This window comes from Leuresthes tenuis, unplaced genomic scaffold (assembly GCF_036924035.1).
Source record: "Leuresthes tenuis unplaced genomic scaffold, fLeuTen1.0.hap1 SCAF_5, whole genome shotgun sequence".
In the NCBI taxonomy this organism is placed as follows: domain Eukaryota; kingdom Metazoa; phylum Chordata; class Actinopteri; order Atheriniformes; family Atherinopsidae; genus Leuresthes; species Leuresthes tenuis.
Window position 1 is genome coordinate 36,338,776 of NW_027325359.1, and position 27,709 is coordinate 36,366,484.

The window sequence follows — 27,709 nt, forward strand, 5'->3', positions numbered from 1 at the left end:
TGAGGAGGGTGGGTGGGACTCTTTAAACTTTATTACTCTGAGGAAAGAGACTCTTTCAGTCTTATGCAGCTCAGAAGGAGCATGATGCTAAGAATGATGCTAAAGCGCTAACGAGGAAAGCGGAGCGAGGGCGTGTTAGCTTAAACCTGCAGTCAGCCGATAGACTGAGGAGAAAACGCCCTAAAGATCTGTGTCACATGACCTGCTGTTTAGTTCCTGTGGTGTTTATCATGAGAATGACCTCCGATCGTGTTATTGATCCCACAGCAGCGCCAGCAGGCTGCAGCTATGTGTTCTCACCTCTTTTTGTGTGTTTTCAGACGGCGCTTCACTGGGCAGCCAAGCAGGGCCGCCGGGAGGCCGTGGACATGCTGCTCCGCTCCGGGGCCGACGTCAACGTCAGATCGGTGAGGCTGAGGATGAGCACCTCACGTGCACTTTAAACGCAAACGCACCAAACATCCACCTACCTGTGTAGTGGTGTGATTTACACCTTCCATGTGGTTCAAATCCCCTGCATGAAAGGTATTACCTCCAGTAGGGGTCCTTAGGCAAGACCCTACATGCCTACCTGTACATTAGGCTCACCTTAGGCTCACCTTAGGCTCATCTTAGGCTCACCTTAGGCTCACCTTAGGCTCACCTTAGGCTCATCTTAGGCTCATCTTAGGCTCATCTTAGGCTCATCTTAGGCTCATCTTAGGCTCACCTTAGGCTCATCTTAGGCTCATCTTAGGCTCATCTTAGGCTCACCTTAGGCTCACCTTAGACTCATCTTAGGCTCACCTTAGGCTCATCTTAGGTTCATCTTAGGCTCATCTTAGGCTCACCTTAGGCTCACCTTAGGCTCATCTTAGGCTCACCTTAGGCTCATCTTAGGCTCACCTTAGGCTCATCTTAGGCTCATCTTAGGCTCATCTTAGGCTCACCTTAGGCTCACCTTAGACTCATCTTAGGCTCACCTTAGGCTCATCTTAGGTTCATCTTAGGCTCATCTTAGGCTCACCTTAGGCTCACCTTAGGCTCATCTTAGGCTCACCTTAGGCTCATCTTAGGCTCATCTTAGGCTCATCTTAGGCTCACCTTAGGCTCATCTTAGGCTCATCTTAGGCTCATCTTAGGCTCACCTTAGGCTCACCTTAGACTCATCTTAGGCTCACCTTAGGCTCATCTTAGGTTCATCTTAGGCTCATCTTAGGCTCATCTTAGGCTCACCTTAGGCTCATCTTAGGCTCACCTTAGGCTCATCTTGGGCTCACCTTAGGCTCACCTTAGGCTCATCTTAGGCTCACCTTAGGCTCATCTTAGGCTCATCTTAGGCTCACCCTAGGCTCACCTTAGGCTCATCTTAGGCTCACCCTAGGCTCACCTTAGGCTCACTTTAGGCTCATCTTAGGCTAAGACGAGCAGGAAGAGCAACAAGCAGAGCTCCGAGAGGAAAAAGTTCAGCTTGAACCACAGAAACGAACGCCTGAGCTTCCTCTTACATCATCAGCCGACGCCTCAGCGCAGCGCTCACATCCTCTAAAGTCTGTCGGGGCTTTTTGATTATTCATCCAATTATATCCTTAGAGCTCCCCTTTAACCCTGAGGTGATGCACAGTGACCCCCCGCGAGGCCTTTCCCCTCCAATTAGCTGCCTGCAGCATTAACAGAGCGCTGCTGACCTGCTGAGAGTCCAATCACATGCACACATGCACGGCCCAGCAGGAAGTGGGTTCTTCCACTTCTGTCAGTACGGTGCCCCAAAGGGACAAAAAGCAGCAACAAAGCAGGTAAAATGGCAAGAAAACTGAAAATAAAAGATTTAACATAGAAAAAACTCTAAAAACAGCTCATAAAAACATGGAGATTAATGCCTTTTTTATTAAGAAAAGTTCTGTTTCACAGCTGAACGCTACGGAAAATTCTACTTTTTAAATTCTTCATTAAATTAAAACAAGTGAACCAAAAGAGATCCGTCTTAAGGTGACTAATTCAGTTAAATTTATCCATCCATTTTCTGTACGACTTGATCAAACTTTCAGCTTTCATCAAACCTTTTCAGACACATATACACTCAGTTTTAGTTGATCAGGATCTTTTAACAAGATGAAACATCCAGCAGAGCAAGACAGGAAGGGCAGCCATCTTTTTTAGACATCATCCTGTGAGGAGGACAGGATGAGGAGAGGTGCATCATGGGAGCTCACCCAGCAGGCTGGGCCTATAGCAGCAGAACTATGGGATGTTTCAGGCTCACCTGAGCCGTCCCTAACTATAAGCTTTATCAGAAAGGAAAGTTTCAGCCTGATCTTAAAGGTAGAGAGGGTGTCTGCTTCCTGAAGCCAAACTGGCAGCTGGTTCCACAGAGAGGGGCCTGATAACTGAAGGCTCTGCCTCCCATTCTGCTTTTAGGGGCCTGATAACTGAAGGCTCTGCCTCCCATTCTGCTTTTAGGGGCCTGATAACTGAAGGCTCTGCCTCCCATTCTGCTTTTAGGGGCCTGATAACTGAAGGCTCTGCCTCCCATTCTGCTTTTAGGGGCCTGATAACTGAAGGCTCTGCCTCCCATTCTGCTTTAGGGGCCTGATAACTAAAGGCTCTGCCTCCCATTCTGCTTTTAGGGGCCTGATAACTGAAGGCTCTGCCTCCCATTCTGCTTTTAGGGGCCTGATAACTGAAGGCTCTGCCTCCCATTCTGCTTTTAGGGGCCTGATAACTGAAGGCTCTGCCTCACATTCTGCTTTTAGGGGCCTGATAACTGAAGGCTCTGCCTCCCATTCTGCTTTTAGGGGCCTGATAACTGAAGGCTCTGCCTCCCATTCTGCTTTTAGGGGCCTGATAACTGAAGGCTCTGCCTCCCATTCTGCTTTTAGGGGCCTGATAACTGAAGGCTCTGCCTCCCATTCTGCTTTTAGGGGCCTGATAACTGAAGGCTCTGCCTCCCATTCTGCTTTTAGGGGCCTGATAACTGAAGGCTCTGCCTCCCGTTCTGCTTTTAGGGGCCTGATAACTGAAGGCTCTGCCTCCCATTCTGCTTTTAGGGGCCTGATAACTGAAGGCTCTGCCTCCCATTCTGCTTTTAGGGGCCTGATAACTGAAGGCTCTGCCTCCCATTCTGCTTTTAGAAACTCTGGGAACCACAAGGAAACCTGCAGCCTGAGAGCAAAGTGCTCTGTTGGGGAAATATCCAACTGTGAGATCTTTAAGATGTGATGGAGCTCGGTCATTAAGAGCTTTATATGTGAGGAGAAGAATCTTAGATTCTATTCTGAATCTAACAGGAAGCCAATGAAGAGAAGCTAAAACTGGAGAAACATGATCTCTGCTGTTAGATCTCAGCAGAACTCTGGCTGCAGGGTTTTGGATCAGAAACTTGACAGAAACTTGACCTCTGACCCTGTCACTGGTGATTTTTAACCTGTGACTTCTCTCCAGTTTACAGTAAAACGTCAGAAAACGAACCGTTTCTGTCTGTAAAAGCAGATTATTCACAGTTGAACTGAAGCGCTTTCTTTCTTTCACAGTCCATGAAACGCAGCACAGCAGTGCACGATGGATTGATTGGACGGGGCCAATGTTGTGATTACTTAATGGCTTCCCAGACAGCCCAGAGTCTGAGAATTCAATTTAGCCTGTGAGTGTTAATCTGCTGCTGATGTGCTGGCAGGAGATAATGTTTAAACCTCAGCGGAGCAAAGCAAAGCAGACAAGTCACTTATTGGCTCCATAATTACATAATTAACTTTTTGTCTCTGATCGTTACGGAGGTAATGGCTCTGATAAAAAGAGCCTGAGCTGAAGCAGCCAGCAAATCAAAAATCAATAATCCATAGAACCGCATTAAGAGGAGAAAAACAGCTCAGCTTTCACTTAACGCTTCACGAGCCTCTGGATTTTCCTCCATTTTTAACTCCAGGAGCGCTTTCTTAGAGGAAGAAGAGTGCAGCTGGGGGGGTTTAAATCAGAGGGTTTCAGCAGGAAGAGGTCAAAGGTTGAGGTGAAACAGCTGAGTTTGGACCGGAGGGACACGGGGTCCCTGTCACCATGAACCTGAGGCTGTGACAGATGAAGAAGCTCGTTTATGTGCGGCTTCTCTGCGGCTTCCGTCCAATAACACGCATGTTATTAATTATATATATAATATATAATTATAACTAATTATATATATATTATAACTGGTCCCAGGAGCAGGCTGGGCACCGAACTGCGGTTCTTTTAAGGCACAGACCGACATGCCTCGTCTTTCGGTGCCAAGTTCCGGTCCCCAGAGATGAATCACGTGATCAACAACTGCTCACGCTGCCCTCTGATTGGCTGTGTTAACGCTACAGTTTGCTGCGGGAACATGTGGTTACAGACGGCTTCACCTGCGTCCAACCGGTTAAATAAAGAGGTCCGCAGCGCGGCTCCATTTCACCAAGACTGGTGCCAACAGCGCGCGATGCAACACGCGCCAAAAGGCTGATTTAATGAGTTATTTCACCTGCACACAAGCTGTTAAAGAGCGGAAAGTTGCTCCTGTTTGACTGGAAGAAGGTCGGACTGCAGCCATCCTTCAGCCTGTGGCCACAGAGCCGAGCGGCACCACTCAAAGGCACTAAGACGCATATTTTATATACTCAGCAGGTTAGTTTTCTCTTTCGCCAGACTTCCTTATCCTGGTGAGTTGGTAAAGCCTGTGAAGCTTTAGTTTTCTGTCCAAAATGGTTCCATCTTGAGGGTAATTGGTGCGGTTTTCATCCCGCTCACTGGACTCCATCTGAGGGCACCGAGGACGGCATTTTAAAGGTAAATGTCAGTGTTACTGCAGCTTAATCCTGCAGAAAGCAGACATGTTGATGTGTCTGAGGGAAAACTGCTGGGTGAGAAGAGTCCTCAGTGTTTAGGATGGAGTTAGACACCAACCTGCCACCTGTCTGCAGCCCATCCAGCAAAAATGAGCTGAAAAGACTCCAAACAACGTCTGCATGTGGTTAAAAATGAAAGATGAAAAGCTACTATTTCTGGACTAAACCAGGATGATGACGGACCAGATTTAGCCCAAAAACCAGAGTCCAAATGGTTCTGGTGTTCTGTGGGAACCGTTTTGCTCTGGAAATGATTTATTGTTCATTTTTTCTGGAAGAAAACTGCTTGATTTGGAAAATACTGAGAAATAAAATGTCTCATGTAATTTCCTTTTTGTTAGAATTGATAATATAAAATTATAAAATTGGAATCGAAAAAAGTATCGCTCAGGAACCGGTACTGAAGTGAAGGTATCGGTACCGGTTTCGATTGACACCCAGCTGATGGCTGTTTGTCTCCGTGATGATGTCATATCTGTGGTGACCTGTCCAGGCCTGGAGGGGCGTGGCCTACGCGGCGGCCATCTTGGTACAGTCTCTCCTGCAGTACATCTATGGAGGAATGGTGTTTCCACACAATAAGAGTGATCATAAATTAGGAGGTTTGTTGGTCAAACGTCAGATAGAATGAAAATAACCCAGAAAACCTTCAGGTCTTTATTTATTTTTATTTTTCCCCTTGTCCTGTTCAGCTTTATGGCAGCAGAATTGTAATCTGAATACTTTTGATGCCAAACAGATTTGCTTTGCCAAGGGAAGTTTTAGAAATGTAAAGCTCCCCTTGATGCCCATTTATTTATTTCTGTTTATAATATATAACATGTAATAGAACTGAACCGGACCATAAGAGGAAAGAAGAAGAGGAAAGAAGAGGAAACAGAACAAAAATAGAAACAAAAACACCTGTAAAAAACAAAAGAGACAACAATCCATCAGGTCTTTATTTAAAGAACCTATATAAATGATTCAAATGAGCTTTTCCATTTTACCAAGTAGCTTCAGCTCTTCCTTTAGAGCTTTTTCTCCCTCAGATCAACAGCTTTCAGCTTTTCTTTTAGAGCTTTTTCTCCCTCAGATCAACAGCTTTCAGCTTTTCTTTTAGAGCTTTTTCTCCCTCAGATCAACAGCTTTCAGCTCTTCCTTTAGAGCTTTTTCTCCCTCAGATCAACAGCTTTCAGCTCTTCCTTTAGAGCTTTTTCTCCCTCAGATCAACAGCTTTCAGCTTTTCTTTTAGAGCTTTTTCTCCCTCAGATCAACAGCTTTCAGCTCTTCCTTTAGAGCTTTTTCTCCCTCAGATCAACAGCTTTCAGCTCTTCCTTTAGAGCTTTTTCTCCCTCAGATCAACAGCTTTCAGCTCTTCCTTTAGAGCTTTTTCTCCCTCAGATCAACAGCTTTCAGCTCTTCCTTTAGAGGTTTTTCTCCCTCAGATCAACAGCTTTCAGCTCTTCCTTTAGAGCTTTTTGCTTCACTTCCTGCTTCCTTGTTACTCATCTGGAGTCCGGTCCAGCAGCTTGTTTTGCTCTGACCCACAATGCCTTGCAGCTGCAGCTTTTATAGCGTCTCTCCATCAGTTTCCTCCAGTCGTTCTAACTGTGATTCATAAATATGAGGACAGCAGGTCGAGCAGCTCTATATTTACCTGTTTATCTTTATTTTTAAGTAATATTCTGAGATAAACTTCCATCAGATCCATCTGCAGCTGTTTCTGGGGAACATTTACTGAACATCTGGACTTTCACAGCTGAGTCCTGAAGCCCGTAAATTCAATCCAATTCAATTAGAAAAACTTTATTTGTGCCCGAAGGGGCAATTAAAGGCTCTAAAAACCTAAAACAACTGTAAAAAAGGACGAGAAACGAGTTAAACAGCTAAAATATTAGAGCTGGGAACCAGCAAAATGGCCAGATAAGGTCCAGTAAAGATGAGTGACAATAATGAACATATTTAGATTTAATCCTGAATGAAGCTGCTGGACGTTCAGAGTCTAAAAGAATTAATTTAATGATGTTAAAAGTTTCCTTTTGATGTGACTTTAATCAAACTTTATTCTCTTTGTTTCTCTCTTTCTTCACTCATCCACCTCAGCATGTAAGTGACTTTATGAACTCCAGAAACATTTCAGTTTCCTCTGCAGCGTCCTGAGTGTAACTCTGCTTCTCCCTGCCCCCCCCATGCTGCTCTGGGAAGGGGGTAAGTCACGTTTTACATCTACTCAGCAGTGAAAGAGGCCCCCAGGAGCAGGTTTCTCAGGCTGAGGGGCTGCAGCTCCTCCTTTTTAGGACAAATTAAAGCATAAATGCTGATTCTGCTTCACTTATTTTCAGTGAAACGTCATTTCCTGGCTGCAGCTCCTTTCCTTCACCGTTTTTCAGTGTTTAGGAAAAAAAAAAAAAAAAAACCTCTGATCTGGTCACAGAGTTGCAGCGAATCGCTCTTCTTTTCTGCGTCTCTCTGTGTTTTTCGCTCTTCTTTTCTGCGTCTCTCTGTGTTTTTCAGTGTTTTTCAGTGTTTTTCGCTCTTCTTTTCTGCGTCTCTCTGTGTTTTTCAGTGTTTTTCAGTGTTTTTCGCTCTTCTTTTCTGCGTCTCTCTGTGTTTTTCAGTGTTTTTCAGTGTTTTTCGCTCTTCTTTTCTGCGTCTCTCTGTGTTTTTCAGTGTTTTTCAGTGTTTTTTGCTCTTCTTTTCTGCGTCTCTCTGTGTTTTTCAGTGTTTTTTGCTCTTCTTTTCTGCGTCTCTCTGTGTTTTTCTGTGTTTTTCGCTCTTCTTTTCTGCGTCTCTCTGTGTTTTTCAGTGTTTTTCAGTGTTTTTCAGTGTTTTTTGCTCTTCTTTTCTGCGTCTCTCTGTGTTTTTCAGTGTTTTTCAGTGTTTTTCGCTCTTCTTTTCTGCGTCTCTCTGTGTTTTTCAGTGTTTTTCAGTGTTTTTCGCTCTTCTTTTCTGCGTCTCTCTGTGTTTTTCAGTGTTTTTCACTCTTCTTTTCTGCATCTCTCTGTGTTTTTCAGCATTTTTCAGTGTTTTTCACTCTTCTTTTCTGCGTCTCTCTCTGTGTTTTTCAGTGTTTTTCGCTCTTCTTTTCTGCGTCTCTCTGTGTTTTTCAGTGTTTTTCGCTCTTCTTTTCTGTGTCTCTCTGTGTTTTTCAGTGTTTTTCGCTCTTCTTTTCTGCGTCTCTCTGTGTTTTTCAGTGTTTTTCACTCTTCTTTTCTGCATCTCTGTGTTTTTCAGCATTTTTCAGTGTTTTTCGCTCTTCTTTTCTGCGTCTCTCTGTGTTTTTCAGTGTTTTTCGCTCTTCTTTTCTGCGTCTCTCAGGGTTTTTCAGTGTTTTTCGCTCTTTTCTGCGTCTCTGTGTTTTTCAGTGTTTTTCGCTCTTCTTTTCTGCGTCTCTCAGTGTTTTTCAGTGTTTTTCACTCTTCTTTTCTGCGTCTCTCTGTGTTTTTCTGTGTTTTTCGCTCTTCTTTTCTGCGTCTCTCAGTGTTTTTCAGTGTTTTTCGCTCTTCATTTCTGCGTCTCTCTGTGTTTTTCGCTCTTCTTTTCTGCGTCTCTGTGTTTTTCAGTGTTTTTCGCTCTTCTTTTCTGCGTCTCTCTGTGTTTTTCAGTGTTTTTCGCTCTTCATTTCTGCGTCTCTCAGTGTTTTTCAGTGTTTTTCGCTCTTCATTTCTGCGTCTCTCAGTGTTTTTCAGTGTTTTTCGCTCTTCTTTTCTGCGTCTCTCAGTGTTTTTCAGTGTTTTTCGCTCTTCTTTTCTGCGTCTCTCAGTGTTTTTCAGTGTTTTTCGCTCTTCTTTTCTGCGTCTCTCAGTGTTTTTCAGTGTTTTTCACTCTTCTTTTCTGCGTCTCTCTGTGTTTTTCAGTGTTTTTCAGTGTTTTTTGCTCTTCTTTTCTGCGTCTCTCAGTGTTTTTCACTCTTCTTTTCTGCGTCTCTCTGTGTTTTTCTGTGTTTTTCGCTCTTCATTTCTGCGTCTCTCTGTGTTTTTCGCTCTTCTTTTCTGCGTCTCTCTGTGTTTTTCAGTGTTTTTCGCTCTTCATTTCTGCGTCTCTCAGTGTTTTTCAGTGTTTTTCGCTCTTCTTTTCTGCGTCTCTCTGTGTTTTTCAGTGTTTTTCGCTCTTCATTTCTGCGTCTCTCAGTGTTTTTCTGTGTTTTTCGCTCTTCTTTTCTGCGTCTCTCAGTGTTTTTCAGTGTTTTTCGCTCTTCTTTTCTGCGTCTCTCTGTGTTTTTCGCTCTTCTTTTCTGCGTCTCTCTGTGTTTTTCAGTGTTTTTCAGTGTTTTTCGCTCTTCTTTTCTGCGTCTCTCTGTGTTTTTCAGTGTTTTTCGCTCTTCTTTTCTGCGTCTCTCTGTGTTTTTCGCTCTTCTTTTCTGCGTCTCTCTGTGTTTTTCAGTGTTTTTCGCTCTTCATTTCTGCGTCTCTGTTTTTCAGTGTTTTTCGCTCTTCATTTCTGCGTCTCTGTGTTTTTCAGTGTTTTTCGCTCTTCTTTTCTGCGTCTCTCTGTGTTTTTCAGTGTTTTTCGCTCTTCTTTTCTGCGTCTCTCTGTGTTTTTCAGCATTTTTCAGTGTTTTTCGCTCTTCTTTTCTGCGTCTCTCTGTGTTTTTTCAGTGTTTTCCAGTGTTTTTCAGCGTTTTTCAGTGTTTTTCGCTCTTCTTTTCTGCGTCTCTCTGTGTTTTTCAGTGTTTTTCACTCTTCTTTTCTGCATCTCTCTGTGTTTTTCAGCATTTTTCAGTGTTTTTCACTCTTCTTTTCTGCGTCTCTCTCTGTGTTTTTCTGTGTTTTTCGCTCTTCTTTTCTGCGTCTCTGTGTTTTTCAGTGTTTTTCGCTCTTCTTTTCTGCGTCTCTCTGTGTTTTTCAGTGTTTTTCGCTCTTCATTTCTGCGTCTCTCAGTGTTTTTCAGTGTTTTTCGCTCTTCATTTCTGCGTCTCTCAGTGTTTTTCAGTGTTTTTCGCTCTTCTTTTCTGCGTCTCTCAGTGTTTTTCAGTGTTTTTCGCTCTTCTTTTCTGCGTCTCTCAGTGTTTTTCAGTGTTTTTCACTCTTCTTTTCTGCGTCTCTCTGTGTTTTTCAGTGTTTTTCAGTGTTTTTTGCTCTTCTTTTCTGCGTCTCTCAGTGTTTTTCAGTGTTTTTCACTCTTCTTTTCTGCGTCTCTCTGTGTTTTTCTGTGTTTTTCGCTCTTCTTTTCTGCGTCTCTCAGTGTTTTTCAGTGTTTTTCGCTCTTCATTTCTGCGTCTCTCTGTGTTTTTCGCTCTTCTTTTCTGCATCTCTCTGTGTTTTTCAGTGTTTTTCGCTCTTCTTTTCTGCGTCTCTCTGTGTTTTTCAGTGTTTTTCGCTCTTCATTTCTGCGTCTCTCAGTGTTTTTCAGTGTTTTTCGCTCTTCATTTCTGCGTCTCTGTGTTTTTCAGTGTTTTTCGCTCTTCTTTTCTGCGTCTCTCAGTGTTTTTCAGTGTTTTTCGCTCTTCTTTTCTGCGTCTCTCAGTGTTTTTCAGTGTTTTTCGCTCTTCATTTCTGCGTCTCTCTGTGTTTTTCGCTCTTCTTTTCTGCGTCTCTCTGTGTTTTTCAGTGTTTTTCAGTGTTTTTCGCTCTTCTTTTCTGCGTCTCTGTGTTTTTCAGTGTTTTTCGCTCTTCTTTTCTGCGTCTCTCTGTGTTTTTCGCTCTTCTTTTCTGCGTCTCTGTTTTTCAGTGTTTTTCGCTCTTCATTTCTGCGTCTCTGTGTTTTTCAGTGTTTTTCGCTCTTCTTTTCTGCGTCTCTCTGTGTTTTTCAGTGTTTTTCACTCTTCTTTTCTGCATCTCTCTGTGTTTTTCAGTGTTTTTCACTCTTCTTTTCTGCATCTCTGTGTTTTTCAGCATTTTTCAGTGTTTTTCGCTCTTCTTTTCTGCGTCTCTCTGTGTTTTTCAGTGTTTTTCGCTCTTCTTTTCTGCGTCTCTCAGGGTTTTTCAGTGTTTTTCGCTCTTTTCTGCGTCTCTGTGTTTTTCAGTGTTTTTCGCTCTTCTTTTCTGCGTCTCTCTGTGTTTTTCAGTGTTTTTCGCTCTTCTTTTCTGCGTCTCTCAGTGTTTTTCAGTGTTTTTCGCTCTTCTTTTCTGCATCTCTCTGTGTTTTTCGGTGTTTTTCGGTCTTCTTTTCTGCATTTCTCTGTGTTTTTCGGTGTTTTTCGCTCTTCTTTTCTGCGTCTCTCTCAGTGTTTTTCGGTGTTTTTCGCTCTTCTTTTCTGCGTCTCTCTCAGTGTTTTTCGGTGTTTTTCGCTCTTCTTTTCTGCGTCTCTCTCAGTGTTTTTCGGTGTTTTTCGCTCTTCTTTTCTGCGTCTCTCTCAGTGTTTTTCGGTGTTTTTCGCTCTTCTTTTCTGCGTCTCTCTGTGTTTTTCAGTGTTTTTCACTCTTCTTTTCTGCATCTCTCTGTGTTTTTCAGCATTTTTCAGTGTTTTTCGCTCTTCTTTTCTGCGTCTCTCTGTGTTTTTCAGTGTTTTTCGCTCTTCTTTTCTGCGTCTCTCAGTGTTTTTCAGTGTTTTTCAGTGTTTTTCGCTCTTCATTTCTGCGTCTCTCTGTGTTTTTCGCTCTTCTTTTCTGCGTCTCTCTGTGTTTTTCAGTGTTTTTCGCTCTTCTTTTCTGCGTCTCTCTGTGTTTTTCAGTGTTTTTCGCTCTTCATTTCTGCGTCTCTGTTTTTCAGTGTTTTTCGCTCTTCTTTTCTGCGTCTCTCTGTGTTTTTCAGTGTTTTTCGCTCTTCTTTTCTGCGTCTCTCTGTGTTTTTCAGTGTTTTTCGCTCTTCATTTCTGCGTCTCTGTTTTTCAGTGTTTTTCGCTCTTCATTTCTGCGTCTCTCTGTGTTTTTCAGTGTTTTTCGCTCTTCTTTTCTGCGTCTCTGTGTTTTTCAGTGTTTTTCGCTCTTCTTTTCTGCGTCTCTCTGTGTTTTTCAGTGTTTTTCGCTCTTCTTTTCTGCGTCTCTCTGTTTTTTTTCAGTGTTTTTCGCTCTTCTTTTCTGCATCTCTCTGAGGTGAAGATGCTGGAGGGACGGCAGCCTGTGAGGACGATTCAAACAGCCTCCAGGGCCCGTTTACATCTGTGATGAGAGTTTAGTGTGGAAACTACAGACTCGTCCCCTTAATGAACGCAGACTTCAAACTGTCTTTCTGTCACTGAAGTTGGGTTTAAACGGGCGGCTGACAGCGATGGAGGCGTCTGATCGTCTCTGACAGCAGCTCCGCATGACGAGCAGCTGCTCCGCTGGGACTCTGGTGTTAAAGTGTACAAACGACTCAAATCCAGCTTTACTCAAACACCACCGAGTGTCGACAAGCTCCTGACAGCAGGGAGGGAAAGACGGGAGACAGATGATGCAGAAACGCTGCTTTATCTGTGTGCCGACACATTAATATGACTTTATAACGCCAGGAGATATCTGACAGTTTTATTCACTTATTTTCTTCTCACCACCGTTAACCTTTGAACCTTTGAAGCCACCCGCTGGACGGGAACATTAAGATAAAAACTGTGACAGTGAGGTTATAAGAAAACGTTTTAGATTAAACTCTGTGGCCACAGTTTTTCAGATGCTGTCTTTCAGCTGCTTTAACGGTGATTCTGTGGTTATAAAATCAGGATTTTATCAGAGCAGAGCGACAGTCTTAATGGTCTGATTTTAGACCCAGTTTCTGACCAAAGAACCAGGAAAACATGAGACTGAGAGCAGCTTTACGGGGAGTTCAGCTGGATCAATAAACTGTTTTTACTGAAATTTTGGAGCCTGAACAGAGCAGCTGAGTGTTTCCATGCAGGAGGATTCAAACCCAGCTGATCATCTGCAGTTCTGCTCCGGTTTCAGTCTGACGGACGGGTTTACATGTAATTTAAAGGCCCGGTTCTGGTCAGACTGACACAGTTATTAGTTTTTCTGACCCTGAGAAGGATTTTTATGAGCTGACAGTAAATGATATAAAGATGCAACGTTTCCGTCAGTGTGAGAATGCTGATGCTGTGATGTTTTCAGGGTTACACGGCTCTTCATCTGGCCTCCATCCACGGACACGAGGACATCATCCGAACCCTGATCAGCACCAGTGAGTCATTCTGAACACTTTCCATCAGATCAGCAGCAGAGTGAAACCTCATGTGAACACACCTCTCAGACTGAAGCTTAAACCTTTTAACAGACCTGTTGGGAACCTTTAACAGAGCTGTTGGGAACCTTTAACAGACCTGTTTGGGAACCTTTAACAGACCTGTTGGGAACCTTTAACAGAGCTGTTGGGAACCTTTAACAGACCTGTTGGGAACCTTTAACAGAGCTGTTGGGAACCTTTAACAGACCTTTTTGGGAACCTTTAACAGACCTTTTTGGGAACCTTTAACAGACCCGTTGGGAACCTTTAACAGACCTGTTGGGAACCTTTAACAGAGCTGTTGGGAACCTTTAACAGACCTTTTTGGGAACCTTTAACAGACCTTTTTGGGAACCTTTAACAGACCTGTTGGGAACCTTTTAACAGACCTGTTGGGAACCTTTTAACAGACCTGTTGGGAACCTTTTAACAGACCTTTTGGGAACCTTTAACAGACCTTTTGGGAACCTTTAACAGACCTGTTGGGAACCTTTAACAGACCTGTTGGGAACCTTTAACAGAGCTGTTGGGAACCTTTAACAGACCCGTTGGGAACCTTTAACAGACCTGTTGGGAACCTTTAACAGATCTTTTTGGGAACCTTTAACAGACCTTTTTGGGAACCTTTAATAGACCTGTTTGGAACCTTTAACAGACATGTTGGGAACCTTTAACAGACCTGTTTGGGAACCTTTAACAGACCTGTTGGGAACCTTTAACAGACCTGTTGGGAACCTTTAACAGACCTGTTGGGAACCCTTTAATAGACCTTTTGGGAACCTTTAACAGACCTGTTGGGAACCTTTAACAGACCTGTTGGGAACCTTTAAGAGACCTTTTGGGAACCTTTAACAGACGTGTTGGGAACCTTTAACAGACCAGTTGGGAACCTTTAACAGACCTGTTGGGAACCTTTAACAGACCTGTTGGGAACCTTTAACAGACCTGTTGGGAACCTTTTAACAGACCTGTTGGGAACCTTTAACAGACCTGTTGGGAACCTTTAACAGACCTTTTGGAAACCTTTAACAGATCTTTTGGGAACCTTTAACAGACCTTTTGGGAACCTTTAACAGACCTTTTGGGAACCTTTAACAGACCTTTTGGGAACCTTTAACAGACCTTTTGGGAACCTTTAACAGACCTTTTGGGAACCTTTAACAGACCTTTTGGGAACCTTTTAACAGACCTGTCGGGAACCTTTAACAGGCCTGTCGGGAACCTTTAACAGACCTGTCGGGAACCTTTAACAGACCTTTTTGGGAACCTTTAACAGACCTGTTGGGAACCTTTAACAGACCTGTTGGGAACCTTTTAACAGACCTGTTGGGAACCTTTTAACAGACCTTTTGGGAACCTTTAACAGACCTGTTGGGAACCTTTAACAGACCTGTTTGGGAACCTTTAACAGACCTGTTGGGAACCTTTAACAGACCTTTTTGGGAACCTTTAACAGACCTGTTGGGAACCTTTAACAGACCTGTTGGGAACCTTTAACAGACCTGTTTGGGAACCTTTAACAGACCTTTTGGGAACCTTTAACAGACCTTTTGGAAACCTTTAAGAGACCTGTTGGGAACCTTTAACAGACATGTTGGGAATCTTTAACAGACCTGTTGGGAACCTTTAAGAGACCTTTTGGAAACCTTTAAGAGACCTGTTGGGAACCTTTAACAGACCTTTTGGGAACCTTTAACAGACCTGTTGGGAACCTTTAACAGACCTGTTTGGAAACCTTTAACAGACCTGTTTGGAAACCTTTAACAGACCTGGTGGGAACCTTTAACAGACCTGTTGGGAACCTTTAACAGACCTGTTGGGAACCTTTAAGAGACCTTTTGGAAACCTTTAACAGACATGTTGGGAACCTTTAACAGACCTGTTGGGAACCTTTAACAGACCTTTTGGGAACCTTTAACAGACCCGTTGGGAACCTTTAACAGACCTGTTGGGAACCTTTTAACAGACCTGTTGGGAACCTTTAACAGACCTTTTGGGAACCTTTAACAGACCTGTTGGGAACCTTTAACAGACCTGTTGGGAACCTTTTAACAGACCTGTTGGGAACCTTTAACAGACCTGTTGGGAACCTTTAACAGACCTGTTGGGAACCTTTAACAGACCTGTTGGGAACCTTTAACAGACCTGTTGGGAACCTTTAACAGACCTTTCGGGATTTCATCATCATTAACACAGACAGGCCAACTGCTCAGCTTCTCCTTCAGATTAAATGCTTTGCAGCGTGTGAACAGTGAGGACTGAGCCTTTAATCAGGAAACATTTATCCATGTGAACATAGTTAATGAAGCAGCTAAATAAACAGAACCTACCGGTCTCTGTTGCTCATTTATGGTTCACAAACATTCAGAGTTGGACCACAACGAGAACCCGTCTGTATGCGCTTCATCTGGATGTTTCTACCGCAGATTTACTGTAAAAAAAAAACCTGTGAGAGTTTTTATTCAACTCCAGGAGCTGCTGGTTGTTTTCACCTGCCAGAGGCAGAGAGGTTACCGACCCGTTACCATGGTTACCTTTTGTTTTATTTGGGTTATTAGATGTTGGTTAAAATGGCTCAATCTGATGGAGAAACCTCACTGAGAGGAACTGGCTGAAGGTGTTTTCTGTTTGTCTGAAACTAATCGTTCGAGGATCTGCTGATTGACTGAATTCTGATCAGAATCTGCCCCCCCCCCCCCCCCCCCAGAAACATTCAGCTCTGTGGGGTTTTCATCAGCCAAGTTATTCATAATGAAGCATGTCTGTACAGGCTGGTCTTACAGGGACCGTACCTGCATGTAAAAGACCACCACAGACCAACAGGATCCTCACAACAGCTAAAAAAACAACCTCTGATTACCCACAATGCAACAGCACATGGTGCCACCTTGTTGCAGTGACTGTTCTGAGATTTAAACATCCACTTCTGGCAGGCCGGACCGCTCCACTCGCCTCTGGAAGGCAAACAGTTTCTCGTGCTGTCAGTGCGTTTTCAGGGGATGTGCACGTGAGGCTTCTTTATATGCAGGTTTCAGATTGATATTCACACAGTGAGAATCCGCCGGCGAGGGATTCTTTCTCTGCACGCCTCGCAGATCTGAAGAACGCACTGATGCAAATCGCTGCTGCCAACAAAAGAGCCCACGTTCAGACTGACAAGTACCATCCAAACACACACCTCCTCCTCCACCTCCTCCACCTACACCACCCCAGAGCAGCCCGACGGGGAGTTCACATTGCTGCTAATGAGGCTCGTCCCAGCCACCAGCCTCCAGCCGCCGGGCCGGTGGACCCGTGACAGTTTGATCCCCCGGTAACCGCAGACAGCCATATGCTCTGCAGGTCAGACACAAAACATGTGTCCATATGGAGGCCGAGGAGGAGGCCGAGCACACAAAGAAACAAACTCACACAGCAGGACACGAGCCGGCCAGACCTGCCAATCAAAGGTCCTCAATTCAAACTGTGCTGTCGGGTTCTTCTGGGAGGAAACAGACGATGATACAGAGCTCAGAGTGGGAGAGACAGACCACCCACAGAGGTGCATTATTCATAAAGTTAAATAGGATCCATGCATCTCAAGTTAGAGTCACCCATTTCAGACAGGGTCAAAAGTGTTGATTCATTCATGTTTGCATCAGTTTGTTAGCCAAATCATTTTAAAGTACAGAAAAGTTCATTAAAATTAAACTTTATTTAACAGACACGAGTCTAAAGAAATGCTCTTTAACTTTGTTATTTTTTAGGAAAAAAGAAACAAACGTAGAAGTTTGTTTTTATTACTGACCGAGAGAAGAAGCTGAAACTGAGTCAGTCTGTTATGGAGCTAAATTAGTCTCAATAATCACAAATACGCAGGAGAAGATTCACATGTGAACAGGACAAGATTCACATGTGAGCAGGACAAGATTCACATGTGAGCAGGACAAGATTCACATGTGAGCAGGACAAGATTCACATGTGAGAAGGACAAGATTCACATGTGAACAGGACAAGATTCACATGTGAGCAGGACAAGATTCACATGTGAGAAGGACAAGATTCACATGTGAGCAGGACAAGATTCACATGTGAACAGGACAAGATTCACATGTGAGCAGGACAAGATTCACATGTGAACAGGACAAGATTCACATGTGAACAGGACAAGATTCACATGTGAGCAGGACAAGATTCACATGTGCAAAGGACAAGATTCACATGTGCAAAGGACAAGATTCACATGTGCAAAGGACAAGATTCACATGTGAGAAGGACAAGATTCACATGTGAGAAGGACAAGATTCACATGTGAACAGGACAAGATTCACATGTGAGAAGGACAAGATTCACATGTGAACAGGACAAGATTCACATGTGAGAAGGACAAGATTCACATGTGAACAGGACAAGATTCACATGTGAGAAGGACAAGATTCACATGTGAACAGGACAAGATTCACATGTGCAAAGGACAAGATTCACATGTGAACAGGACAAGATTCACATGTGAGCAGGACAAGATTCACATGTGAACAGGACAAGATTCACATGTGCAAAGGACAAGATTCACATGTGCAAAGGACAAGATTCACATGTGCAAAGGACAAGATTCACATGTGAACAGGACAAGATTCACATGTGAGAAGGACAAGATTCACATGTGCAAAGGACAAGATTCACATGTGAACAGGACAAGATTCACATGTGAACAGGACAAGATTCACATGTGAACAGGACAAGATTCACATGTGAGCAGGACAAGATTCACATGTGCAAAGGACAAGATTCACATGTGCAAAGGACAAGATTCACATGTGCAAAGGACAAGATTCACATGTGCAAAGGACAAGATTCACATGTGAACAGGACAAGATTCACATGTGCGAAGGACAAGATTCACATGTGCAAAGGACAAGATTCACATGTGAGAAGGACAAGATTCACATGTGAACAGGACAAGATTCACATGTGAGAAGGACAAGATTCACATGTGAACAGGACAAGATTCACATGTGCAAAGGACAAGATTCACATGTGAACAGGACAAGATTCACATGTGAGCAGGACAAGATTCACATGTGAGCAGGACAAGATTCACATGTGAACAGGACAAGATTCACATGTGAGCAGGACAAGATTCACATGTGCAAAGGACAAGATTCACATGTGAACAGGACAAGATTCACATGTGAACAGGACAAGATTCACATGTGCAAAGGACAAGATTCACATGTGAGAAGGACAAGATTCACATGTGAACAGGACAAGATTCACATGTGAGCAGGACAAGATTCACATGTGAACAGGACAAGATTCACATGTGAGCAGGACAAGATTCACATGTGAGCAGGACAAGATTCACATGTGAACAGGACAAGATTCACATGTGAACAGGACAAGATTCACATGTGCAAAGGACAAGATTCACATGTGAGAAGGACAAGATTCACATGTGAACAGGACAAGATTCACATGTGAGCAGGACAAGATTCACATGTGAACAGGACAAGATTCACATGTGAGCAGGACAAGATTCACATGTGAGCAGGACAAGATTCACAAATACGCAGGACAAGATTCACATGTGCAAAGGACAAGATTCACATGTGCAAAGGACAAGATTCACATGTGCAAAGGACAAGATTCACATGTGAACAGGACAAGATTCACATGTGAACAGGACAAGATTCACATGTGAACAGGACAAGATTCACATGTGAGCAGGACAAGATTCACATGTGAACAGGACAAGATTCACATGTGAACAGGACAAGATTCACATGTGCAAAGGACAAGGTTCACATGTGAACAGGACAAGATTCACATGTGCAAAGGACAAGATTCACATGTGCAAAGGACAAGATTCACATGTGAACAGGACAAGATTCACATGTGAACAGGACAAGATTCACATGTACAAAGGACAAGATTCACATGTGCAAAGGACAAGATTCACATGTACAAAGGACAAGATTCACATGTGCAAAGGACAAGATTCACATGTGAACAGGACAAGATTCACATGTGAACAGGACAAGATTCACATGTACAAAGGACAAGATTCACATGTGAGGAGGACAAGATTCACATGTGAGCAGGACAAGATTCACATGTGCAAAGGACAAGATTCACATGTGCAAAGGACAAGATTCACATGTGAACAGGACAAGATTCACATGTGAACAGGACAAGATTCACATGTACAAAGGACAAGATTCACATGTGCAAAGGACAAGATTCACATGTGAACAGGACAAGATTCACATGTGCAAAGGACAAGATTCACATGTGCAAAGGACAAGATTCACATGTGAACAGGACAAGATTCACATGTGAACAGGACAAGATTCACATGTACAAAGGACAAGATTCACATGTGCAAAGGACAAGATTCACATGTGAGCAGGACAAGATTCACATGTGCAAAGGACAAGATTCACATGTGAGCAGGACAAGATTCACATGTGCAAAGGACAAGATTCACATGTGCAAAGGACAAGATTCACATGTGAACAGGACAAGATTCACATGTGAACAGGACAAGATTCACATGTACAAAGGACAAGATTCACATGTGCAAAGGACAAGATTCACATGTGAACAGGACAAGATTCACATGTACAAAGGACAAGATTCACATGTGCAAAGGACAAGATTCACATGTGAACAGGACAAGATTCACATGTGAACAGGACAAGATTCACATGTACAAAGGACAAGATTCACATGTGAGGAGGACAAGATTCACATGTGAGCAGGACAAGATTCACATGTGCAAAGGACAAGATTCACATGTGCAAAGGACAAGATTCACATGTGCAAAGGACAAGATTCACATGTGCAAAGGACAAGATTCACATGTGAACAGGACAAGATTCACATGTGAACAGGACAAGATTCACATGTACAAAGGACAAGATTCACATGTGCAAAGGACAAGATTCACATGTGAACAGGACAAGATTCACATGTGCAAAGGACAAGATTCACATGTGAACAGGACAAGATTCACATGTGAACAGGACAAGATTCACATGTACAAAGGACAAGATTCACATGTGAGCAGGACAAGATTCACATGTGAACAGGACAAGATTCACATGTGCAAAGGACAAGATTCACATGTGAGCAGGACAAGATTCACATGTGAACAGGACAAGATTCACATGTGCAAAGGACAAGATTCACATGTGAACAGGACAAGATTCACATGTGCAAAGGACAAGATTCACATGTGAACAGGACAAGATTCACATGTGAACAGGACAAGATTCACATATATAATATAAACATAAATATAACTTGATTTACAACCAGCTTCTGGTCTGTGGACTTCACTGCATTTGTGTGATTTTTTAGTCTCTCCTGACTTGCATCAACCCACAAATATCTTTTTTTTTTTAACACGGAATGATCTGCAACCGATCCGATATCTTCCAAGCTTCACCCAATCAGAAGAACCCACCCAGCGTGGGAGACTCCTACGCCAACAGGGTGTTCGTTATCATCCAAAACCTTTTGTTTGTGTTCTGGAAATATTTCATGGACTCTCAGCTGAAAGCTGAACCCTCTCATCACCTCTCAGCTGAGCTTTTCTGCGTCCTTGAGCTTGAATTGTTGTGGTCCAGCACTCATGATGCACTTTAATATTGATTAAATGAGATGAAGCGTGTTCACATGACCGGTAAATATGTTCTGAAATAACCGGTGAGTTTGCAGGTTTGATCTCTGCTCTGCTCTCCAGTCTGAGTCAGAGTTATAGATGAACTTTTTACAGAATAATTGTGTTTTCCGTCTGATGCTCTTCTTCTTCATTAATCTCATATACTTGCTAATCTAATTCTGATTGAAAACAGCCCCCTTTGTAGCTGTTATGGACCACAGGTGTGAGTTAAAAGTGTGTTTCAGGTGTTTATGCTGCAGGTTTTCAGCAGATGATACAGAACCTGAGCAGGTGTCGCCTTGTTGATGGATTACCTGAGAAATGACAGTTTTAACTTAGTTTTACAGGTTAATAAGTCAGGATTTTTGAGGAAAAAGCTGCATGTTTCTGAGTCTCGGTGCTTTTTAAAGCTAAGCACATATTTACAGAACAGAGGCCCGCTCTGATTGGTCGGATCCAGTGGCCTGATCAGCCAAATGAGTAATTATGATGAGTCATCAATGTCTCTTCTAGTTTTCCAGGAAATGACAAACTCCAACACACTTTTTACCACTGCTGTGTACAGAGTGGATCATGCAGTCATTAGATCATCAAATCTGGCTTTATGGCGAGGTTTAAAACAATTACTTTGCCTTCTTTACTGTCGTTGCTTTGCTGTGGGTTTAACTTTCCCTGAAATAAGAAACAGAAACTGCTCAGAGTTGAACTCAAACGCCTCCCGCCTGGTCTGAAGTCAGCTGGTGGCTGTGGATACAGTTTCATGATGGGCGTGTTTGGCTGACATGAAGGCGCCTCGCTGCTGGGGAGCGCCGCTGAAACCGGGTTTGAGGCCAGTGGGCGGAGGGATGGTGGGAGCTAAAGTGTCGGTAATGACCAGAGGAGCTGTAACCATTAGCCGCTCCGCTCAGCCTCCAGCCTCCTCAGCTGGGACATCAACACGAGCCGCTGGTTTTACTTCCTGTTACTCTGGGAAGAGTTCATCCAACAGAGCAGTGAGATCACACCACTGCTTTAGCTGAAGCTGACCGTATTATTTAGGGTTTGAATGCAGGGAAACTGGACTCAGATGCTCCAAACTTCCATCTTTCAGTAAAAACAGTTCATATTAATCCAGTGTCAGTTCCAGAGGGATTCAGGACGCAGATGCAGGGTCGTGGTTTCAAGACAGATTTATTATAAACTAAACAGAAGACAGATCACAGACTGCAGGGAGATCTCCTGGCAGCACAAAAGAAAAGGCTATAAAACTCCTAAGTGCTCTCCTCCGTATCTACGAGGAGGAGGAGCAAAACATAAAATCTCTCCAAACTGGGAGGAAACAGAAATGCTATGAACACTTAAAGCAAAGACTCGCTCTCGAAATGAGGCGGAATAAAATAAAAGGCTCTAAGAAACCTTAACTTAAAGCTCTCCTTTAACGGAGGAGACTAAAAAGAGTAACGAAAAATCGCTCCTTGAAAAGGGAGGAAAAACAAAGCTATGAAACTTACCGTTACAATAAATAAACTAAGGCTATGGAACAAGAATAAATTACAAAACAAGATGCTCTGCAGGAGAGTCGCTCGCTGCAGGCTCGAGGAATCTGAGGAGAGACAAGACAAGAGGCTGGTAATGAAGCTCAAAAGGAGACAACAAACTGGCACAAGACAAGGGAAACAGACTATTAAACACCTGAGGGACCAAGGGGAACAGGTGGAAACACTTTGGGAATCAGGGAAGACACGGGAGGAAGGGAAAGGTACCTGAAACTAGAGGAGAAGGTCAGTGATTTTTCAAAATAAAACAGGAAGTGACGAGACATGGAACAGAGAATAAACCGTGACATCCAGCTGAACTCCCCGTAAAGCTGCTCTCAGTCTCATGTTTTCCTGGTTCTTTGGTCAGAAACTGGGTCTAAAATCAGACTTCCTGTTAAACCCTTTCAGCCTGTCGCTCTGCTCTGATAAAATCCTGATTTTAGAACCACAGAATCACCCTTAAAGCAGCTGAAAAACAGCGTCTGAACTCAGCTGGACTCAGCTGGACTCAGATGGACTCAGATGGACTCAGATGGTCTCAGGTGGTCTCAGATGGACTCAGATGGACTCAGCTGGTCTCAGCTGGTCTCAGGTGGACTCAGATGGTCTCAGATGGACTCAGGTGAACTCAGCTGGACTCAGATGGACTCAGGTGGACTCAGGTGGACTCAGCTGGACTCAGGTGGACTCAGATGGACTCAGGTGGACTCAGATGGACTCAGGTGGACTCAGATGGACTCAGGTGAACTCAGCTGGACTCAGGTGGACTCAGATGGTCTCAGCTGGACTCAGATGGACTCAGGTGGACTCAGGTGGACTCAGCTGGACTCAGGTGGTCTCAGATGGACTCAGGTGGACTCAGATGGACTCAGGTGGTCTCAGATGGACTCAGGTGGACTCAGATGGTCTCAGGTGGTCTCAGATGGACTCAGATGGACTCAGCTGGTCTCAGGTGGACTCAGATGGTCTCAGATGGACTCAGGTGGACTCAGGTGGACTCAGCTGGACTCAGATGGTCTCAGATGGACTCAGGTGAACTCAGCTGGACTCAGATGGACTCAGGTGGACTCAGGTGGACTCAGCTGGACTCAGGTGGACTCAGATGGACTCAGGTGGACTCAGATGGTCTCAGCTGGACTCAGATGGTCTCAGCTGGACTCAGGTGGACTCAGATGGTCTCAGGTGGACTCAGATGGACTCAGGTGGACTCAGCTGGACTCAGGTGGACTCAGGTGGACTCAGATGATCTCAGACGGACTCAGATGGACTCAGGTGGACTCAGGTGGACTCAGATGGACTCAGGTGAACTCAGCTGGACTCAGCTGGACTCAGATGGTCTCAGATGGACTCAGGTGAACTCAGCTGGACTCAGATGGACTCAGGTGGACTCAGGTGGACTCAGGTGGACTCAGATGGACTCAGGTGGACTCAGATGGACTCAGGTGAACTCAGCTGGACTCAGGTGGACTCAGATGGTCTCAGCTGGACTCAGATGGTCTCAGGTGGACTCAGATGGTCTCAGGTGGACTCAGATGGACTCAGGTGGACTCAGCTGGACTCAGGTGGACTCAGATGGACTCAGGTGGACTCAGATGGACTCAGGTGAACTCAGGTGGACTCAGCTGGACTCAGATGGTCTCAGATGGACTCAGGTGAACTCAGCTGGACTCAGATGGACTCAGGTGAACTCAGCTGGACTCAGATGGACTCAGATGGACTCAGGTGGATTCAGGTGGACTCAGGTGGACTCAGCTGGTCTCAGGTGGACTCAGGTGGACTCAGATGGACTCAGGTGGACTCAGCTGGACTCAGGTGGACTCAGGTGGACTCAGATGGTCTCAGATGGACTCAGGTGGACTCAGATGGACTCAGATGGTCTCAGATGGACTCAGGTGGACTCAGCTGGACTCAGGTGGACTCAGGTGGACTCAGATGGACTCAGATGGTCTCAGATGGACTCAGATGGTCTCAGATGGACTCAGATGGTCTCAGGTGGACTCAGATGGTCTCAGATGGTCTCAGATGGACTCAGATGGACTCAGGTGGACTCAGATGGACTCAGATGGTCTCAGATGGACTCAGGTGGACTCAGCTGGACTCAGGTGGACTCAGGTGGACTCAGATGGACTCAGATGGTCTCAGATGGACTCAGATGGTCTCAGATGGACTCAGATGGACTCAGGTGGACTCAGATGGTCTCAGCTGGACTCAGATGGTCTCAGATGGACTCAGATGGACTCAGATGGACTCAGGTGGACTCAGATGGTCTCAGATGGACTCAGCTGGACTCAGGTGGACTCAGCTGGTCTCAGATGGACTCAGCTGGACTCAGGTGAACTCAGCTGGACTCAGATGGACTCAGATGGACTCAGATGGACTCAGCTGGACTCAGGTGGACTCAGCTGGACTCAGGTGGACTCAGATGGTCTCAGATGGACTCAGATGGACTCAGGTGAACTCAGGTGGACTCAGCTGGACTCAGATGGTCTCAGATGGTCTCAGATGGACTCAGCTGGACTCAGGTGAACTCAGCTGGACTCAGGTGGACTCAGCTGGACTCAGCTGGACTCAGGTGAACTCAGCTGGACTCAGATGGACTCAGATGGACTCAGCTGGACTCAGGTGAACTCAGCTGGTCTCAGATGGACTCAGGTGGACTCAGATGGACTCAGGTGGACTCAGCTGGTCTCAGATGGACTCAGGTGGACTCAGATGGACTCAGGTGAACTCAGGTGGACTCAGATGGACTCAGGTGGACTCAGCTGGTCTCAGATGGACTCAGGTGGACTCAGATGGACTCAGGTGAACTCAGCTGGACTCAGCTGGACTCAGATGGACTCAGCTGGACTCAGGTGAACTCAGCTGGTCTCAGATGGACTCAGGTGGACTCAGATGGACTCAGGTGGTCTCAGCTGGACTCAGGTGGACTCAGGTGGTCTCAGATGGACTCAGATGGACTCAGGTGGACTCAGGTGGACTCAGCTGGACTCAGGTGGACTCAGATGGACTCAGATGGACTCAGGTGGACTCAGATGGACTCAGGTGGACTCAGGTCGTCTCAGATGGACTCAGATGGACTCAGATGGTCTCAGCTGGACTCAGGTGGACTCAGGTGGACTCAGCTGGACTCAGATGGACTCAGATGGACTCAGCTGGACTCAGATGGTCTCAGGTGGACTCAGATGGACTCAGATGGACTCAGGTGGACTCAGATGGACTCAGGTGGACTCAGGTGGACTCAGTTGGACTCAGATGGTCTCAGGTGGACTCAGATGGTCTCAGGTGGACTCAGGTGGACTCAGTTGGACTCAGGTGGTCTCAGGTGGACTCAGATCGTCTCAGATGGTCTCAGATGGACTCAGGTGGACCGTCTGGCAGGTTCTCTCAGCCTCAGACAGACTTCAGTCAGTACCTGGGTTCTGCAGGTAAACCGGTCCAGTTAGATGGACCGGACCAGCTGGAACTGGAGCTCCACTCAGATGTGGATTTAAAGTCCAAATCTTCTGTATCTATTTGAAAGTAGTTTTCTTGTTTCTTGGCCTCTGAGCTTTTGTCTTAAATACTCGTCTTTAACCGTCTTCTTCTCTCCATCAGATGCTAAAACCTCCATCAGAGATAACCACGGGAAGACGGCGGCTCAGTACTGGAGCGGCTGCTCCGACATCTTCACCAGAGCCGAGTCTCAGCCGGGTCGGTACTTCTGCTAAAGCTCAGATCTTTAAGTGAAACCTCATCAGGTCTTTCAGCTCCACAGCAGCTTTGCTTCTTAATCATCTTAAAAATCTGGACTTTACTGTTTTTAACTCGTATTTAAGCTCCAAACCTTTTAATTTTCCACCATTTCCTGGTTTCTTTGCTTCAGATGTTGTGACTTTTCTGCCTAATTTAAAGTAAACAGCATCTTAAATGCAGTTTGAAAGCAGCTTATTTGCTGATGCGGCTGTTTGCAGGTGGGCGCTTTTCTCGTGGGCGCCGGACGCAGCGCTTCGCTCTGCCTTCCCTGCGTCTGTCTCGCTCTCGCAGCCACGGGCAGCTGCACCTGGAGTTCGGCGCCCTGCCTCAGGCGGCGCCTCACACTGCGTTGGACCTCCACGTCTGACGCTAACCCGAGTCCTGCTCGCCTCCCAGAAGCATCACGGCGGCGTCTGAAACCTCAGATTCAACGGGAAAACGCATCAAGATTTACCCGTAAAGTTTAAAAGTGACGCAAACAACCAAATAAAACCTGCTTGTTGACTTTCTGTCTCCTTTTCAGCTCATTTTGAGCAACTTTTCCTCAACAGAGATGAGTTCTGATGCTGTGGTTTGATTTAAAAGCATCTGAGCTGTGACAGAAGTCTCATTTACAGAGGAATCGAACGTTTGACACGTCTCACCGTCCTGCCCTCTTTCACCCTCATAAATGTCTTCATTAAGGTTCCCTCGCTGCTCGGCTCATGGCATAAAGCTCATTATCGGCCTTAATAAGGCGGACCGGCGCCATTTGTGTAAATGATAAGCAGGAAATGAGCGGATTGGTTGGAGGACACACTAATAACAAACACTCGCTCCGTTTAATGTGGACATAAAAATCAGGGAGTGTGGCTCAGTCCAGCTGTGACTGAAGGCCACAGAGCTAATGATGCAGGATCATCTGCAGAGGAGGCTGCAGAGCAACAGCTTATCCTCAGAAGAAGAAGAACGACCCGAGCTTTAAGTCTGTAAAACGTCCTCATTTCTTTATATTTGATATAAAAACATGAAATAAATTATATAAAACAGAGAAAAAAGTCCTAATTCTTTATATATTTTATATAAAAACATGAAATAAATGATATAAAACAGAGAAAAAAGTCCTAATTCTTTATATATTTGATATAAAAACATGAAATAAATGATATAAAACAGAGAAAAAAGTCCTAATTCTTTATATATTTTATATAAAAACATGAAATAAATGATATAAAACAGAGAAAAAAGTCCTAATTCTTTATATATTTTATATAAAAACATGAAATAAATGATATAAAACAGAGAAAAAAGTCCTAATTCTTTATATATTTTATATAAAAACATGAAATAAATGATATAAAACAGAGAAAAAAGTCCTAATTCTTTATATATTTGATATAAAAACATGAAATAAATGATATAAAACAGAGAAAAAAGTCCTAATTCTTTATATATTTTATATAAAAACATGAAATAAATGATATAAAACAGAGAAAAAAGTCCTAATTCTTTATATATTTGATATAAAAACATGAAATAAATGATATAAAACAGAGAAAAAAGTCCTAATTCTTTATATATTTTATATAAAAACATGAAATAAATGATATAAAACAGAGAAAAAAGTCCTAATTCTTTATATATTTTATATAAAAACATGAAATAAATGATATAAAACAGAGAAAAAAGTCCTAATTCTTTATGTATTTTATATAAAAACATGAAATAAATAATATAAAACAGAGAAAAAAGTCCTAATTCTTTATATATTTTATATAAAAACATGAAATAAATTATATAAAACAGAGAAAAAAGTCCTAATTCTTTATATATTTTATATAAAAACATGAAATAAATTATATAAAACAGAGAAAAAAGTCCTAATTCTTTATATATTTTATATAAAAACATGAAATAAATTATATAAAACAGAGAAAAAAGTC

The 27,709-nt window shown here is 43.9% G+C and overlaps 1 long non-coding RNA gene across 1 annotated transcript; it reads left to right on the forward strand.

Annotated features, from left to right (window-relative positions):
- The first annotated feature begins 319 nt into the window (after window positions 1–319).
- LOC140306721 (uncharacterized) lies at window positions 320–25,739 on the forward strand. Its single transcript, XR_011915782.1, has 3 exons — window positions 320–407; window positions 12,782–12,851; window positions 25,650–25,739. It is a non-coding gene; the product is annotated as an uncharacterized lncRNA (long non-coding RNA).
- Window positions 25,740–27,709: the final 1,970 nt, after the last annotated feature.